Genomic DNA, 18,486 nt, shown 5'->3' on the forward strand with positions numbered 1-18,486 from the left:
CCATACCAAAAAAGATGGAGGATTTTGACAAGATCACTCTTTATCCCTTAGCATCGCAGTATTGCTGAACTGTATCTCTAATAATAGTTGCTGCCGCGTCATTTGCTTTGAACATGAGTAAGCTGTCATCAGCAAACAACAAATGATTAATGGGACCTCCATGCGCTGGGAGAAGATGCAGTGCGCCCGTTTGGGCCGGCCCACATCCGGGCGGCCTGTTTCTTAAATTTCATTTTTTTTCTTTTTTCTTTTTGTTTTTTGTTTTTTTCCTACTAAATAATTGGGACTTCAAAAAAATTTCGGAATGAAAAAATAGAAATTAAAATTAAAAGTTTAATAAATCATAAATTTTTGGGAAATTCAAAAAATGTTCACGAAATTATTAAAAAAATTGCTTATCAAAAAATTGTTCAAATTTTTGAAAATAATTGTTTCGGAAATCAAGAAATGTTCATGATTTTTTAAAAAGTTCATGTATTAATTTTTTTAATGAAATTGAACAAAATTTCACCAATTGAAAAAATGTTCATGATTGGAAAAGTATCCTAAAAACTCAAAAAGATGTTCGTGACTTACAAAATAGTTTATTCATCCATAATATGTTCGCTCATTCGAAAAATGATCATGCATTTAAAAAATGTTTTTTAAATCAAAAAAATGCTTGTGAATTTCAAAAAATATATACCAATTTTCAGAAAATTGTTCGTCGATTCTAGGAATGTTCGCCGATTCAAGAAAATTATTTAACAAATGTTCAATTTGGTAAAAAAAAAATGTTTGCAAATAGTGTAAAATGTTCATAATTTCAAAAATATTCATGATTTCAAATGTATTCAAGAGTTCAAAAAATGTTCACGATTTCACAAAATTGAGAGCGATAGTGCATTTAGATGGTGCAGCAAAATGTGGTCATGACCATTGGAGATTATTATTTTTCTCTTTCAACACACGGGCCTTTTTGCTGGTATATTCAATGAACCGAGTCCCAAAAATCTGCATACAAGGTCCATTATCCCTCATGCTAACGAAGAGCACGTACACGGCACAAAATAGACACTAAAATCACATAAATGGCAGAAAAAACACCACCACTTTCGACCCAATAAAACACATGCTGGCATAGCCCCCCTCAAACCGATGAGCTACTCATTTTTACATCATTGACCAAAGTTATCTCATGTGAAATTCAAAACAAATAATTTATACGCTATTTCTGGTGTGGGGGCGGGGGCGACAATAGATGGTGCAACAACGGCGGGTTAGCTGAAATAGGGTGCAAAGCTGGCAACATATTGTTTCTTGGAATCCAGCTTTGCACTAGTAGAAAACAGGGCTTTGGTCCAGGCCGGGTCAACCCATTAGTCCCGGTTCAGTCTAGAACCGGGACCAATGGGGGCATTGGACCCGGTTCATGACCCCAGGGGGCCGGCCGGGCCACGTGGGCCATTGGTCCCGGTTCATCTGGACCTTTTGGTCCTGGTTAGTGGGACGAACCGGGACCAATGGGCCTCTCTCCTGGCCCACCACCATTGGTCCCGGTTGGTGGCTTGAACGGGGACCAAAGGCTCCCCTTTAGTCCCGGTTCATGCCACCAACCGGGACCAATGAGGTGCCTATATATACCCCCTCGCGTAAGAGCAGAGCACACTGCACTGTTTTTTTCTGGCCGAGGGGGAGAGGGCTTGGTGGTGCTCTAGCTCACCTCCTATGCACACAAGGTGTTCGATGGAATGCCCGAGCCACACTACTTAAGCTTTCTCCTCTCCAAGCTCGACCTCCAAGCTCCATTTTCCACAATATTTGTCTAGGTTTAGCGGTCCGTCACGCCCCGTCCCCGTCTTCACCATCGTCGATCACCCGCGCCGAGCTCATCGCCGGCACCACCGTGGTGAGCCTCTTGTTCTTATCTTCTTTCTGAAAGGAAAAATATTCTTACTTGTATGTTTACATAGATACTTGTATTATTTTCTTACTTTTATTATTGCATCTTATATAGTGCGATGGTTTTGGTATCCGCCCCCGTCGGCCCTCGTCCTGTCTATGATTCGGATGTGGTATATATATTACCTTTATAACTATTAGTTCATTTATTGTTTATGAAAATTATGCCGACCAACGTGACATAGATTTTATTTATGTAGGATGTATGTGAATCGGAAATGCCAACCGACCCTATTGTCGAGAGGTTAAATTTAGTTGAAGAAGAAAACAATTTGTTGAAGGAAAAAATAAAAAAAAATTGAGGAGGAGAAGATGATATTGGAGTTGCATGTTGCGGATGTCGTCGATGATCACAAGATCAAGATGGATGCAATGCGCTTGAAGATTAGAAAGATTAGAACATATGCCATTCATACCGAGGCTTGGTATCATTGTGCCATTGGATCAATTGTTACCTTGGTTGCGATTATGATCGCATTTGTTTTTGCATTGAAATGTTTTACATAGTTTCAATGTATGGTTTAATTAATTAGATGCTCTGGAGAGCTATATGTTGTTAGATGAGAACTATGTATGCACTTTGGTTTTAATGTGATGATGAACTTCTATTAATTTGGATACTTAATTATATATAATGCACGCAGATGAACCGGCAATGGATGTACAGTGACAGACACACCTGCGAGTACATTAAGGACGTGCATGAGTTTCTCGATGCGGCTGAGGCAAACAAGCAGAATGGTTTTATGTGTTGTCCATGCACTGAATGTGGGAATACGAGGTCTTACTCTAACCGGAAAATCCTTCACTCCCACCTGCTTTACAAGGGTTTCATGCCACACTATAATGTTTGGACGAGGCACGGAGAGATAGGGGTTATGATGGAAGACGGCGAAGAAGAAGAGTACGATGACAACTATGTGCCCCCTGAATACGGTGATGCTGCAACGGGTGGAGCTGGTGAAGATCAAGAGGAACCAGACGATGTGCCCAATGATGCTGCAACGGGTAAAGCTTCTAAAGATCTAGAGGAACCAGACGATGTGTCCGATGATGATGATCTCCGCCGGGTCATTGTCGATGCAAGGACGCAGTGCGAAAGTCAAAAGGAGAAGCTGAAGTTCGATCGCATGTTAGAGGATCACAAAAAAGGGTTGTACCCCAATTGCGAAGATGGCAACACAAAGCTTGGTACCGTACTGGAATTGCTGCAGTGGAAGGCAGAGAATGCTGTGGCTGACAAAGGATTTGAGAAGCTACTGAAAATATGGAATGCCTGCTCAGTATGAAGGTTACGACTGGCTTCTCGTCGAATATAAAGGGAATAATAAATATGCCAGAGAAAAAGTTTCAGAACTTAAAGTCTCATGACTGCCACGTGATTATGACACAACTGCTTCCAGTTGCATTGAGGGGGCTTCTACCGGAAAACGTCCGATTAGCCATTGTGAAGTTATGTGCATTCCTCAATGCAATCTCTCAGAAGGTGATCGATCCAGAAATCGTACCAAGGCTAAGGAGTGATGTGGCGCAATGTCTTGTCAGTTTCAAGATGGTGTTCCCACCATCCTTCTTCAATATCATGACGCACGTCCTAGTTCATCTAGTCAACGAGATTGTCATCCTGGGGCCCGTATTTCTACACAATATGTTCCCCTTTGAGAGGTTCATGGGAGTCCTAAAGAAATATGTCCGTAACAGCGCTAGGCCAGAAGGAAGCATCTCCATGGGCCATCAAACAGAGGAAGTTATCGAGTTTTGTGTTGACTTCATTCCTAGCCTAAGAAGATAGGTCTCCCTAAATCGCGGTATGAGGGAAGACTGACTGGAAAAGGCACTCTTGGAAGTGACTCAATAATATGCAGGGACGGATATTCTTGGTCTCAAGCACACTACATAGTTCTACAGAACTCTACCTTGGTGACCCCGTATGTCGATGAACACAAGAACAGTCTGCGCTCCAAACACCCGGAGCAGTGCTACGACTGGATTACATGTGAACACATCAGGACTTTCAGCAGTTGGTTGGAAACACGTCTCAGAGGTGACAACACTGTTTGTGATGAGTTGTACTTGTTGTCCAGGGGACCATCTTTGACTGTATTGACTTACAAAGGATACGAGATAAATGGGAATACATTTTACACGATCGCCCAAGATCAAAAGAGCACCAACCAAAACAGCGGTGTCCGCTTTGATGCAGCAACTGAGAGCGGAAAGGACACATATTATGGTTACATAGTGGACATATGGGAACTTGACTATGGACATGATTTTAAGGTCCCTTTGTTTAAGTGCAAATGGGTCAATCTGTCAGGCGGCGGGGTACAGGTAGACCCATAGTACGGAATGACAACAGTGGATCTGAAAATCTTGGGTACACTGACGAACCGTTCGTCCTAGCCAATGATGTGGCACAGGTTATCTATGTGAAGGACATGTCTACCAAACCGAGAAAAAGAAAAGATAAGGAAGCGAATACATCATACGATGAGCCAAAGCGCCACATAGTTCTTTCAGGAAAAACGGACATCCTGGGAGTGGACGGCAAGACAGACATGTCTGAAGATTATGAAAAGTTTCATGAAATTCCTCCCTTCAATGTCAAGGCCGACCCAAGCATCCTGATAAACGATGAAGATTACCCATGGTTACGGCGCAATAAGCAAATGACACAAGCGAAGAAAAAGTGAAGACTTTCTCCCGCAACTATTATGATGATAACATGCCAACTTTGTAACACACGAGTATGCTATGCCAACTTTTTCAGAGTTCATTTGAAAACTATGAATTTAGGTCGAATTTTCTCTATAGGTGCATCTATGTTCATTTTTTAGTAAAGTTAATCACAAACTTGTGATTCACACAAATTTCAAAGAATTCAAATTTTAACTATTCAAATTTGAAAACTAATGGCACTAACAAAAATTTTATAATTTTTCTAAAACTAATGGCGCTAACAGAAAGTTTATAATTTTTGGAGTTCATTTGGAATTCATTTGAAATGCTTTTCAATTTCAGGGTCTTATAGCTCAAAAAAAATCAGTAAATGCATGAAAAATAACAAATGAAGTCAGAAAGGGTTGAAAATTGATGATGTGGCTTTGAATGGTGCATTTTGAACACAAAAAAATATGGAGTTCAAATAAGTTCAAGAAAATGAAATCCCTTTGTAACAGATGATCTTTCGTCCGAAACCCTGATACTTCGAAAGAGATTGTCCGTTTTGTACACGAAGTGCATTCAGTTTTTGCCGTAACCATCTCAACTTTGTTGCACATGCTATGTGGGTGAAATGATGATACCATGCCAACTTTCAACCTTTTCAGAGTTCATTTGAAATGCTTTTCAATTTCAGGGTCTTATAGCTCAAAAAAGTTTTTATAAACCTCTAGTATTTTTGAAACTAAACTTATATAAAATTTATGCAACTTAAATTCAGAAAGTATTTTTTGTTCAACACATTAATAGCAAAAAGAATTTAATAGCAAAAAAATAACAAAATTTGTTTTTGATTAAAACAGATATTAAAAATAACCTAAAATTACCAAATAGAGTATAATGATAAAACACTGTAATATTAAGTAGCAGGAAAAAGAATCACTCAAAAATCTAACTTCATAGTAAAGTTATTCATAAACTAGTGATTCACATACATTTTAAAACTGTAAGTATTTTGTACAAATAAAAAATAAAAAGCAAAAATGAAAACAAAAAAAATCAAATTTTAAAACTAATGGCACTAACAGAAAGTTTATAATTTTTGTGACCTAAAAGAAAAAAGAAATCACTAAAAAACTATAAGTATTTAGTACAAATAAAAAAATAAAAAGCAAAAAAGAAAACAAAAGAATAAAACAAAAAAATTCAAATTTTAAAACTAATGGCACTAACAGAAAGTTTTATCGGGAACAAGGGTCGTCGAGGGTCAGGGTCGCCGAGAGGTAGAGGAAATACTAAATAGCAAGTATCGTCGATGTGAGATACATGTGGCCGTCGGTGTCGGACACTACATCCACGTCCCACAAGTGACGCGGGCTTTGACGCCCACGTCACTTGTGGGACGTGGATGTAGTGTCCGACACCGACGGCCACATGTATCTCACACCCACAATACTTGCTATTTAGGGTTTCCTCTACCACTCGGTGACCCTCGACGACCCTCGTTCCCGATAAAAAAAGAGGAAGAAGAAGAAAAAAGAGGAGAAGAAAGAATAGAGGAGTTCTTACTCCTCTATTCTTTCTTCTCCTCTTTTTTTTCTTCTTCCTCTTCTTTTTTTATCCTTGAAGCGTTGTCGAGGCCACCCCAAACCCTAGAGAAGCAGCGTCGAGGCCACCCCAAACCCTAGAGAAGCAGCGTCGAGGCCACTAATTAATATTAGTTCTATGTTTGCCACTAATATATCCATCTGTCATGTTTGAATAATAATTGCCATGTTGTAAATATTTGTAGAAACTATGGACACCGCCAGAGACGAAGTACAAGAAGAGTTGTTGGGGGACATAATCGCACGAGGAAGTGATGCCGTCTGCTCGTTGTTTCAAAACGACACCGATGGTCTGGAAGCAGCTAGCTATGATTATGATGGCTCCGGTGACCTAATGCCGGTGCAAGAAGGAGACCGTGAGGACGGCTCCGGTGACCCAATGCCGGTGCAAGAAGGAGACCGTGAGGACGGCTCCGGTGACCCAATGCCGGTGCAAGAAGGAGACCGTGATGACGTCTCCGGTGACCGAACCGAGTCCGGCCAGGTATATATATTAGTTAAGCTTCTGCTGACTAGCTAATTGATGCATTCCTTGTTTTGGTATGTACACATATTAATTAAGTCTTTGTTCTTTTTTCTAGCCCTCTGGATCGAGCACAACTTCGGTAAAGAGACGAGGCCCGAAGAAAAAGTTGAGCTCGGATGAAAAGTTTGAGATCATAGCAATCGCGCCCGATGGCCAGCCGATTGAACCCCTCCGGACAAAGAGCGCATTTGTTGCTCAGTGCGGGGTTTTGGTTAGGGACAAGATCCCGATCAACATCCAGCAATGATTAAAGCCGGCTACAGAACACCCTGAGGTGTCTTATGTCAATGATATGCAAAAAATGATCTTTGGACTGAGCTGAAGTCAAATTTCGCCCTACCGCCAGAGGATGATCCGGAGAAGCCAGTTAAAGTGCAATTAATCAAGTATTTTGCTCTTAAGAGGATGGCAGAACTATTCAGGAGGTGGAAGAAAGAGCTGAATAAGTTTGTCAAAAATAAAGAAACACCAGAATTCAAGGGTAGATATGAGAAGATCAGAGATCACTGGCCTGCATTTGTGGCCCACAAGACATCGGAAAAGAGTAAGAAGATGTCGGCGACAAACAAGCAAAATGCTGCGAAGAAGAAGCATCACCATCGCACGGGGTCAGGTGGCTACCTCGTAGCCCGGCCTAAGTGGGACAAGACTGAGAATGATCTGGTTGATAAAGGGATCGAACCAGAGACAATTAACTGGCCAGTCCTTTGCCGGACTTGGTTCTTCGGGGCTGGCGGAACCTTGGACCCTGTATCAGGGAAGTGCACTTGGACGAACGATCAAATGGACATACCAGTCAAGAAGCTTCAGCAGTATATCAAAGCAGCGCAGCAAGGGATGTTCTTTCCAGACAGAGAGAACGACGAGATCACAATGGCCCTCGGGAATCCTGAGCACCCTGGACAGACACGAGGCATGCCAGGCTCCATTCCATGGAAGGTTGGGTTTCCGGACGCAGGCGGTTACAAATGCCATGAGAGGAGGAAAAAAGTGCAGCAGATCCAAATGCAGGCGCTGCAAGCAAGGGTACAAGTGATAGAGGAACGAGAAGCAAATCGCAGCAAACGAACTGCCGAAGCTTCCCCCGAAGCTACCCCGCCATCTCAGCGGAGAAGCAGCGTGGCTTCCACCGAGCTGCTTCAGCCGGAGCATGTCTTGACGGCTCCTGCCAGCTATCCGGTGGATGCTATCACGGAGTCTCAAAATTGCCACCTTATGATGCAATGGATTAATATGAAGGTCAAGGCGGCTGTTGGCTCTGTTTTTCCTACTGAACCCGGCGCAACTTTTCACTGCCGGCCGATTCCAGAAGGATATGCTAGGGTGATGGTGGATGAAATAACGGAGGGATTTGAGGACCTCCAGCTTGACCACCCTACCGGTGAAGGGGAGACTCGGTTGGGTTCTGCTCTGAAGACTCATCAACCTTCCGAACTGGACGCCTCCACCTCCTCCTCCTCCTCCTCCGGCGAGTCAGGGCACTCTGCCTCCTCCACCGCCTCCTCCTTCGGCGAGTGACGATCAGGGCACTCGACCGGCTCCTTCTCCGGCGCGTGGCGGCACTCCGCCTCCTCCACCGCCTCCTCCTCCGGCAAGTGACAATCAGGGCACTCGGCCGGCTCCTTCTCCGGCGCGTCGCGGCACTCCGCCTCCTCCACCGCCTCCTCCTCCGGTGAGTGACGATCAGGGCACTTGGCCGGCTCCTTCTCCGGCACGTGGCGGCACTCCGCCTCCTTCTCCGCCTGCGCCGGCGCACCCGAGCAGCCAGCCTCCTCCTTCTCCGCCTCGTCAGCAAGGGAGGAAGAGACCTGCCGCCGCTCTGGCTGCTCCAGAGCGTCGTAGTCCTTCTCCTCCGCCTCGTAAGCAAGTAAAGAAGACAACCGCTCTGTCTGCTCTGCCAGCGTCTAGTAGTACAGCCAGAGGCGGGAGGACATACAGATTCGGTCCTTCTCTGAAGACTCTAGAGAAGTTACCATACAAGAGGACCCCGGAGGAGAACACCGAGATCGCACGAGAAGAAGTGAGGAACTTCTTTGAAGGGGTGAAAGCAAACAAACATCCACCTCCGGAGGAGAAGGTAGATCCAGTGAAAGCGAAGCGCACTCTGGCTGCCCTGACAAAACCACCCAAGTCTCCGCCGAAAGGAAACTGTGAGCGCATTATTGGAAAGGAATTTGCCGAAGCAGAGCGGTCGGGAAGTACTGTCAGTGATCAAAGGCTAAAAGAACGACGAGCTGGGAAACAAATTGCCCAGCTCGGCGAACAAGCGAAGCAATCGTGCCCCCCGCTCAAGGTGCCTAGCGACATCGTCGCTAATGATCCGAGGATGGTGCCCGGTTATAGCAATCTTGGCGATTACCTGCCCGACGATGTACATTATGATTTCATGGAGGTGCAGATACAAAGATACGAGTACGGGAAGCCTCTCGTCAAAGATGAAAGATCTCTATCAACGATGATGCGAAGATTGCATGATTGGTACTTGAAAATCTGCAGAGAGTCTGGGGGAGGAGTACTTTGTATGTGAGAGTTAAAAAGGAGCATGACCTCGTTGGAATTGAACTGTTGCCTGTTCCATTTGAGGAGTTCTTTTAGTTTTTCAATCAATTGGCCCTCGATAAAGCAACTGTCACCTGCTACTGTCTGTAAGTAGTACTACTTCTGTCATTAAGTCTCTCTATATAGCTCAGCTCTTTCATTGCATGTATTTATAATCATCCTCACTATATTATGCAGATTGAAGATCGCCGAATTGAAGAAAAGGCAAGTCGGTGATATTGGGTTCATTAACACATATCTCATAGATGCAACTCAGGTTAAATTTCATGCCGCAGATACCGAGGCCAACTTGCTACGATCGTTGGTAATAAATGAAAACAAAGATATAATACTCTTTCCTTACAACTTCAAGTGAGTGTTGTTGTCTTGTGCGTATTCGGTTTCCCTTATATATTATTCAAGGTTATAGTAATGTAATTGATGAGTTATGCATGCGTGTGCAGTTTCCACTATATTCTCCTAGAGATTAAGCTTGAGCAAGGACTAGTAACCGTCTTAGACTCAAGACGAAAAGATCCCCAGGACTATGCGGACATGACTCAAATGCTCGAGAAGTAAGTTAAATCGATCATTATCCACCATATCAGCAACTTTGTTCATTTCCCGATATAACAAGTAATTGTTTTCTTTGTCTGGCAGGGTTTGGAAAAAATTCACCAAAAAAGCTCCAGGACTCCCGAAGAAGCTGCAATTTAGACACCCGAAAGTAAGTACTATAGTAGCATGTTTCACGCATCTCCTATTGATTCAAGCGCTAGTTTCATCAATACCATTTGGCATTCTTGCTTATCAGTTTGATTGACCTCTATTTCTTATAAAGTGGTTGTGGCAGGAACAAGGGAATGATTTCTGTGGATACTACGTTTGCGAGTCCATCCGCCACACGACCTGTGAGCGGGGCTACACTGACGAACAATATGAAGTACTTAAATAACAACATTCACAATTTTATTTTGTTACCATCATTTGTGTTCAGTTTCATTCATTCATATATATATATGTATTGACCCCCTTCTTCAAATTAGATGTTTCGAAAGCGGGATGAACTCCTAGCACCAGCTCGCATGCGAGCAATTCAAGAGGAATTGGCGGCATTCTTTCTTGACAACGTGATCGCTGAAGACGGAGAATACTATGTGGACCATGAGTCCGTATGTTAGGAGATTATATTTGTAAGAGATAATTATTGTATATATGTAGCCGGTAGTGTCGGATAGATATACGAGAACTTGTTATTCGACCAATCTCTCGGAGAAGGAGAGGTGGTCGATATCACTACTCTCTGTATGCATATATGTTCATGATGATCTTCTATTTCCTTCGTTTGCTTATTAGCTAGCTAGCATGTCTAGTCCTCTCTATACGTATGTATAGTACGTAGCGTCGACCAAGCACGGACATAAGAGAGGACACTTCTCTCTATTAATTATAGCTAGCTAACACAAAATATGAAACACCTAAATTAACCCCCCAAAACCCCCAAACCCCCCCCCCCCTTCAAAAAAAACAAAAACCCCAGCCACAGAAATGCTGATGCGTGGATGCCTATTGGTCCCGGTTGTTGCCACCAACCGGGACCAAAGGCCCTCCTGCCTGGGCTCCGCGCACAGGCCACGTGGAGGCCCATCTGTCCCGGTACTGGATTGAACCGGGACTAAAGGGACAAGGCATTAGTACCGACCCTTTAGTCCCCGTTCAGGAACCGGTACGACAGGCCCTTTTTCTACTAGTGTTGGTTCCACATAGAAGTGGACTCTCCATTAGACCGTTACCAATCCCTCGAATAAGCCCCTGCTTTAAAACTTCCAAACTTGCATGTACTGCTCTCCTTACTTGTGATGGATGTGATCCAAGTTTTGCGCTAAATAAATCAACTGACGGGAAGTACTTTGCCTTTAGAATTCTCGCACTTAGCGAGCCAGGCTCCTGAAGTATCCTCCATCCTTGTTTTGCCAGCGTAGCAAGGTTGAATAGCTCAGTATCCCTAAATCCCAACCCACCCATGTACTTTGCACTACTAGGGAAAAGGTTATACACAGAACTTTAGCAGTAGCGCTTGTTAAAAGAGCATGCTACTACTAGATACAGTAGCGCATGCAAAATAAGCGCACTGCAGATGGACATATATCAGTAGCGCGTCTCACCGAAAACTCGCTACTACTAAAACTCCAATCACTTAGCCGATGGGCTACACATAGTAGTAGCGATCTTTGAAAAACCGTGCTACCGCTAATAAACTTATAGCAGCGCGTTTATGCTTAAATCGCTACTGCTAACGAAAATAAAATAAAATGAAAAATGAATAGAGAAGTAAATGAAAATGAAAGAAACAGAAAAAGGAGAAAGGAAAAATATAAAATGTAAAGAAAAATAAATGAAAAAGGGAAAAAATGATGAAGACGTAGCAGTAGCGCGCTATAGCTAACTTAGCTATAGCGTGTTTTCTGTAACGCGCTACCGTTACTTTTGACTTAACCAAAAACGGTTTCCCCCCGGCCACCACTTCTCCCCCAAATCGATCCCTCGCCCCACTTCGCCGCCGTCTCCCCCACTTCGCCGTCACCCCCACTTCGCCGCCATCTCCTGACGGCGTCGACGCCGCGCTCATCCTCACGGCTGCCGCCCGAGGCCGCCCAGCCTCACCGCTGCCGCCTCTCAGGCCGCCCTCGACCTCACCGCCCCCGAGCCTACCAGGACCGCCGCGTCCAGATCCTGAGCCTGCCCTCACCGCCCCTACCTCCGTCGCCGAGCACCTCCCCGCCACCGTCTGTCCCCTCTCTATAAGCCCCCCCCCACCCATCCTTTTTAGTTAATAGATGTTAATGTTAAGTAGTAGATAATGTTGATGTTTTTTAGTTAGGGTAATAATAGACGATGTTAAGTAGTAGATAATGTAGATGTTAATTAGTTCAGTAGGGTTTAGTTTTTGAATTGAGTTTGTTTAACTAGATGATAATTAGGGCAGTAGGGTTTAGTTTAGAGTAAATTTTAGTTCAGTAGTTAACTAAATATAATCTATATTTGTTTTTTGAGTTGAATTTGAGAGAGCATGAGATTTGTGTAGATTTTCTTGAAGTGTCAAACGCTAGGACATGCAAATTTGAAGTGGTCAGGATATATGCAAATTCCTCAATTGTGTTTGCCCATGTTTCTATTGTGCCCAAGTGGCCTTTTGTTGTTTCCAGGGAATGAAGCTGAGTGGCCTATGTTTTGCCGGAATGTTGATTCATTTCCGTTTCGGAAAATTTCAGGTTCTTGATCTGTCCACTTTTTAGCAAAGGTCATGCCAAAATTTTCCATGAATTTCGGCATGACTTGTGCTACAAACTAGGACATATCGAGTGCCCGGGATTTGCCACACCAAGAAGGAGTCAACGTTCCTGCAAAACATAGGCCTTTTGTATGTCATTATTCATTTTATTAGGTCTAGAATTAATTTACTAGATTTAATCGTAGGAAACATGGCTAGAAACGATGAAGGACATGGTTCTGGTGATTGCGGCGACGTCTACTTGGCGGCAGACGAATTTTTGACCCTTGCCGACGATCAATCGATGTTGTTGCCGGGCCCACCGGTCGCATCGAGGACTGAGACCGACACACAGACTGGCGTTGAGACTGAGACCGGCGCTGCCTCGGGGAGCGGAGCTGGTATAGAACCAAAAGCAAAGAGGCGAGGGCTTCCTAACAAGCTCAGAACTACTAGACTGGTGGTCATGGAGGTGGACGACGGAAATTTTGAGCCAAACACGCCCGAGGAAGCGCGTGCATGCTACGACAATCAAATTTGCTACATCATACGGACAACCGCCACCATCAGCGATGAGTAACTAAACAAGTTAGATAATATGAGGCCCGCCCTCCTAAAGAAGCTGCACTAGATATTCTTGTTCCCGGGCCGGAATGAAAAGGATTATAAAGATCCAGATAAGGACCCGACAATGAAGAAGATAAACAAACACACCATGAGCAAGTTTAGCAACGCGTTGGCCGCTTGGAAAGCAAGGGTGAAATATTGGATGTTCAATGAAAAGGAACCCTACTCCGAGATTGTGCAGGATAATCCGACAATCACGGCAGAGCACTTTGAAATATTCAAGGTGGCTTGCGAGGCCGAAGATGCCAAAAAAAGTCAGAGTACATGAAGGGGCTTCAACAGAAGAACATTGGGTGCCACCACCTTGGAAGCCGTGGTTACGGCGGGAAGAGGTCCATATGGGCCAATGAGGATGCGGAAGCCACGAGTCTGGGCATGCCAGGCCCCTTGGCGGAGTTCACCGTCCCACAGGAGCGTGACGTCCTCAGGACCCGGCACCGGTGGGACCCAATGAAGAAGGTTTTCGAGAAGAACGCGGTCACGACAGAGTTCATTAGACTGCTGGTAATTTTAGTTTCTGATCAATTCGACTGCACGTTAGTCATATTTGTAAATGATCCTTGTGCCTTTTGCAGAGAGAGCAGCACAGGATTGTGGCCGAAAGCGACTCACCGTCTGAGGCGTTGGCGACACCCAAGTGGGACACTCCATTCAACCGGGCGTTGAACATATTGAAAAGACTCCCGGTGGAGATTCGGCCGTCGTATGGACGCGTGCACGGTGTCGGAGACGGCGCCACGTGGAAGAAGTACTACCGTGAGACCACGAAGGAGAGAAAGGAAAGACGGAGGTTAACTGAAGAAAACATTGATAAGAAGGTTGAGATTGCGGTTGAAAAGAAATCATATGAGACAGTTGCAACAGTGGTAGCTGCCGCAAAACAGGTCCTTGTAGATATGTCTACTACCTTGGTTCCGGCCGTTTTCAATTGGAGCAGGCAAAATCCAGGAAAAAAATGCAGCGGACTTTCCCCTTGCTGACTTCCTCAGGAGCAGCTCGACTAGCATTGCACCAGCACCTGCACCTGCTCCCGCACCGGCTCCTGCACCTGCTCCCGCACCTGCTCCCGCACTGGCTCCTGCACCTACTCCGGCACCGGCTGCTGCACCTGCTCCCACATCGGCTCCTGCACCTGCTCCCGCACCGGCTTCCGCACCTGCTCTGGCACTGGCTCCGGCACCGGACGTGGCGGTGCTTTGTCTTTGGCTGAGCTCGACGCCCTCACGGTATCTGTCACACCGTCCCCCTTCAATAAATGTATAATCTCCTATTTTCGTTGCCTTTCGGATGTCTCATGTCGCAGACTTTTCTTTGCAGGCCGACGAAACCCCGTGCACCATATTTTACACCATCGGCGACCAGAAGGTGGACGTGGGGAAGGCGACGATAATGGAGCCGAAGGAACCATTGTTCCACAGTCGGTCGATCCCTCCGAAAGTCTTCAATGTTTCCGTGGCCAGTGTCAAACTGGGCCACGAGAATTTGGCTCCTCCGGTACTAGTGGGGGATGACGACGAGACCCCGCGGCGGCTTGGTAATTGTTGCAATGGGTGGGTCCTGTTGTGGCCAAAGAGTCTGCTTCGTCTGGAGGCGGCCGGGAGCACACCCACGAGCACGCAGTTAGTTATGAACATCAACACCTCGCCTACTCCATTAGTCGCTGGTGACGTCGCCATAGATGAGGATAAGGATGACAATGACACTCAACAGTATGTCAATACTGGCGCCTACTTAGGGTTTGAGCCTCATGAGTCGGTGCCTGAATTGCCGCCTCCGGAGTCTGAACATATTATGGACAACCTTCCGGTAGTAAAGAAGTCTAGGAAGAGACCGAGGAAAGGCAAAAAAGCTGCTTCTGTGATCCAGCCGCCTTAGCAGCCTCGGGTTCAAGACCGAATAGATATCCCCGGTGCAGCAAAATGGCATATCCCCGGTCAACCAATCCTACCTAAAGCAGCGTCTACGGGCCAGATTCGGCGATTTAAGGAGACTTCAGGACGATGTGCTGCGGATAGAGAAAGGCCTCATCGCCTCAAAAAATCCAAGATACCCACTCTACGTGGTTAACGTGCCGCGGGGATTGTCGTACGTCGACACATTCCCTGTGGAGAAGTTCTTCCTTCGATTCGATTACATCTTCGACATGTTTCACTTGAAGAAGCTGGATTTTGTGTTTGTCCGCCTTTATGCTTTGCACATGAACTACCTCATCGGGGTTGAGTAGATACCTTATATCTGTGTCGGTGACCCATACTTCATGCACGAGGCCTTCTTGGGAGTCTGCGCAAAGCACTGTGAATACGCGAGGGAATACATCGTCAATTTCATGCTCGCCAATAAGGACAAGGAGGCGATTATCATGCCTTTCATCCCATGTAAGTCATCCGCGCGGATATCCTTCCTTTGATTTCAGTCATTCATTTGCATGGTGGAGGCTAATTAATTTGAGTTGTACTTACTTTGCGCAGCGGCGGGCGCGCCGTCCTCATCATCCTCTACCCCCGATACTCCCACGCTCTTTACTTGGTCTCGTCGAAGAACATTAACAAAAAGGATTACACCAACATCAAGTACGTTCTTGACAGTGCTATGTTTTACTCCGACGCACGGGGTGGAGAGGTCAAGGACAAGAAGAAAAAGGATGGCAGGCCCGCCTTCGGCCATGTAATGCCCGGATAATCATGCTACAGTAATCCCACGTTAACGATGCCACATCACCTCTATCACTGTAGTTAATCTCGGGTTAGTTCAAAACTGATTCAAATTCAAATTTAAAATAAAGTTAAATAATAAAACTTTTCAAACATTAAAATAAAAATGTTCGGTTTGTACTAAATATTACCCAGATAATTATGGTGTAGAAGACACAGTTTTATAAAATGCCTAAATAAATTAAAATGATTTAAAACAAAAAAGTAAATAAATAAAAAGAAAGAAAACAAACTAACAAAAAAAGGAAAGAAACCCCTCGGGGCTCTGGCCCAGCAGGCCACCGGCACAACTAGGCCACAACCCACCAGGCTGGCCCATCTCCTCTCCCATAACCCCCACTCCCCCCCCCAGTCAACCACCGACACCCCACTCCCCGCAAAATATCCCCCTCTCCCCCCGATTGGATCGGGATCGTGGAGGGGGAACCGGCCGCCGCTAGCCGCCCTCGCTGCATGACCACGTCGCCGGCGCCTCCTCCTCGCCGGTCTGCCTTCTCTTCGCCAGGTTGTCGCCGTCGTCCTCCCCAACCACCATTGCCCCGAACCCTTTGAACCCCCCCCCCCCCCGGCCCCCCCGTGAGCCCCCGTTCTTCTCCTCCGCCTCATCCCGCGCATACGCTCGCCAGCGACATCGCGCCCCCGCCGTGGCCGGCTCCCTGCTCCAGGCCGCGCAGAACCGTGCACGTGCCCGCACCCCGAGCTTCTCTCTCCCCCTATCCCCGCGCACCCGTTGACCGCGCTTGCGCGCCCGCGCTCGCTCGCGGCCTCGCCTCTGCTGTGTCATGCCGCTCCGCTGTCGCGGCTCTACTCCACCAGCGCTGCTCGTCTGCGCCATGCCTAACGCCGCCACCCGCCTGTGCTGATGCCTGCTGCTGCGCTGCCACCGCGGCTGCACTACGCCGCCCCCGCGCGCCTCGGCCCTCGCCTACGTGTGCGCACATCCCCTGCCCACCCTCCCTGGTCCGATGCGGTTGTTGCTGTCGCGCGCACCTCTAGGGTGTCGCCCGACGCTCCCCCGCCCCCCGGTCCCTTTCGCTGGCCGCGGCTCTGCCGCACTGGCCCTGCCGACGACCATCCGCCCTGAGGCCGCCACCGGCCGTGGGCATGACCTCACCGTTGCTGCGAGCGAGCGCCCTCTCGGCCTCCGCTCCACCCTGTGCCCGTTTGGCCCCTAGGGCCTATGACGAACGGGGCCCACGCCCAGAACGGTTTTATAAAAAAAAGAAAAAAGGAAAATAATAATAATAACAAATTTAATTAACTAATTAATTAATTAATTAAGTTAATTAATTCTATTTAATTAATCTAATTAACATGTTGTTTAATTAAACAGTAATTAGTTTAACCTAAACCATAATCAACTAACAGTGTATGATAGGTGAGTCCCACTGGGCCCACACGTCAGTTTGACATGTGGGTCCCACTATGCATCTGTTTGCTTAATATTTATTGTTTCTTCCCCCTCTTCTCTCGCTAGAAACCGAGATCGACGTCGCTGCTACCCAGTACGACTACGGTGTTGACGACCCCTCTCTCTTGCCAAAGCAACCAGGAAAGCCCCCCCTTGGTCACCAGATATCGCCTACTCTCCTCTATACTGCTTGCATTAGAGTAGTGTAGCATGTTACTACTTTCCGTTAATCCTATTCTGATGCATAGCCTGTCATTGTTGCTACAACTGTTGATACCTTACCTGCAATCCTAAATGCTTAGTATAGGATGCTATATTATCATCAGTGGCCCTACATTCTTGTCAGTCTGCCATGCTATACTATCGGGCCGTGATCACTCGGGTGTTGATCACGGGTTTTTACTATATATACATACTATACATGTTGTGACTAAAGTCGGGTCGGCTCGTTGAGTACCCGCAAGTGATTCCGATGTTAGGGGCTGAAGGGGCAGGTGGTTCCACCCTGGTAGTGGTGGGCCTGGATTCCTGACGGCCTCGACTGTTACTTTGAGGTAGAGTGACAGGGCAGGCGGAGACCACCTAGGTGAGAGGTGGGCCTGGCCCTGGTCGGCGTTTGCGGTTACTTCAAAATAACACGCTTAACGAGATCTGGATATTTGATCTGAGTCTGGCTACTGGCCTATACACACTAACCAACTAGGCAGGGACAGTTATGGGCACTCGACGTCGTGGTATCAGCCGAAGCCTTCGTGACGTCAGCGACTGAGCGGCGCGTGCCGGGTTGGACTGGAACGCCTACTCTAGTATAAGGGAGGCTAGGTCTGCTCACCGGGCGCGTTCGCAATGTGCAGGTGTGCAATGGGCGATGGGCCCAGACCCCTGCGCCATAGGATTTAGACCGGCATGCTGACCTCTCTGTTGTGCCTAGGTAGGGCTGCGGCGTTTTGATCTTCCGAGGTCGGGCATGACCCAGGAAAGTGTGTCCGGACAAAGGGGATCGAGCGTGTCGGGAAATGTGGTGCACCCCTGCAGGGAAGTTAATCTATTCGAATAGCCGTGATCTTCGGTAACAGGACGACTTGGAGTTGTACCTTGACCTTATGACAACTAGAACTGGATACTTAATAAAACACACCCTTCCAAGTGCCAGATAAAACCGGTGATCGCTCTCTAACAGGGCGACGAGGGGA

At 46.4% G+C, this 18,486-nt stretch overlaps 1 long non-coding RNA gene across 1 annotated transcript; it reads left to right on the top strand.

Moving 5' to 3' along the window:
* Positions 1 to 1,597: 1,597 nt before the first annotated feature.
* On the top strand, positions 1,598 to 2,315 carry LOC147957897 (uncharacterized). The gene is made up of 3 exons (XR_015609624.1): positions 1,598 to 1,888; positions 1,997 to 2,054; positions 2,142 to 2,315. It is a non-coding gene; the product is annotated as an uncharacterized LOC147957897 (long non-coding RNA).
* Positions 2,316 to 18,486: the final 16,171 nt, after the last annotated feature.

This window comes from Triticum urartu, chromosome 7A (assembly GCF_056163025.1).
Source record: "Triticum urartu cultivar PI428250 chromosome 7A, HENAU_Tu73, whole genome shotgun sequence".
Taxonomy (NCBI): domain Eukaryota; kingdom Viridiplantae; phylum Streptophyta; class Magnoliopsida; order Poales; family Poaceae; genus Triticum; species Triticum urartu.